Source organism: Canis lupus, chromosome 26, assembly GCF_048164855.1.
Source record: "Canis lupus baileyi chromosome 26, mCanLup2.hap1, whole genome shotgun sequence".
In the NCBI taxonomy this organism is placed as follows: Eukaryota; Metazoa; Chordata; class Mammalia; order Carnivora; family Canidae; genus Canis; species Canis lupus.
Window position 1 is genome coordinate 37,979,065 of NC_132863.1, and position 1,332 is coordinate 37,980,396.

Genomic DNA, 1,332 nt, shown 5'->3' on the forward strand with positions numbered 1-1,332 from the left:
GCATCCCTGTGAGTCAGCCAAGGCTCACTTCTTGCTGATTAACTTTCATATGAAGAAGATAACAAATGGGGAGTGCCTGGCAGGCTCAGAGAGGCATCTGATCTTGGGGTTGAGTTGTTTGAGCCCCATGTTGGGTATAGGGATTATATAAATGAAACTAAAACAAACAAAAAAAAACCCCAACCAAATGGAAGTATATTTTGGGAGGGAGAATAGACCAATCTGAATTGTGTATTTTATTCCTCTCTTCCCTCAACAGCAGTCTACCCCATCTACTACCAGTGCATCTTTATGCTTGGATATGGAGGAAGTTCTTGCTAGAAGTTCTTTTAATGCCCGTCCTAGAACTGAAAGGTATCCTCCACAGCATCAGCCATGGACCAGACATTCTGGTACTGTGTACTGTGTGCTGTCTCATTAAATTCACTACCCCCTGTGGGAGAGGTAGTCATTCCCATTTTGCAGATAAAGAAACAGAGGCTTGGAGAAAGATGGTGTTAACTTTCCAAGGTTACACTGTTGGGAGTTCAAGTTTTCGAAACCAGGGTCTAAACCTGTACTCTGACCAACTGTGCTGTGGAGGTGCTACTGAAGATGGAAGCTCAAAACGGGACAGAGGGATCCCAGATAAATTAGCTCCTTGTTACAAAAAACAGCTTTTACCCTGTAGAGTGGTGGTTCTCATCCTTTCTGAATCATAGGTTCCTTTGAAAATCAGATGAAAGCTAGGGGATATCCCTTGAAAAAATTGTATGTTTGTATTCCTATATAATTTCAAGAACATATACCTCCCCCCACCAGCTCAAAAATTATAATAGTTATCCAGTAACACATACCCTTGACATTAAAAGAATGTATTCAAAGCTATTCATTTAGGCTGCACCTACCAGTCACCAACAAAGGGTTACATTCCAGTTAAATAATGGCACACCTGCATGATGGAGTATGGTTCAAACTCCTCATATGTATGCATGTGCTTACTTACAGAAAGATCCCCAAGCTAAGATCCTTAGCTTAAAAAAGCCAAGTGCAGAACAGTGTATTGTTTTTTAAGTCTTAAGGGTTATATGTTGTACATGCATAGCTTACCTTTGGTAAGGCTCATGAAGAGGTTTACAGGGTTGCTTCTGGAGAAGGAAACTTCAAGTTATGAGTTTATACAAAAAAAAAAAAATTTTTTTTTTTTTACCTTGAGTAAAAATAACTTCACCAGCTGAAAACCCCATACCACAGAGACAAGACCGGCCTGCCTGTAGACAGTGCCTCCATTCTCATCCTATCTCAAACCGCCAGAGCTGCTTCTAACAGCTGATGACAAACGTGCACCACTGA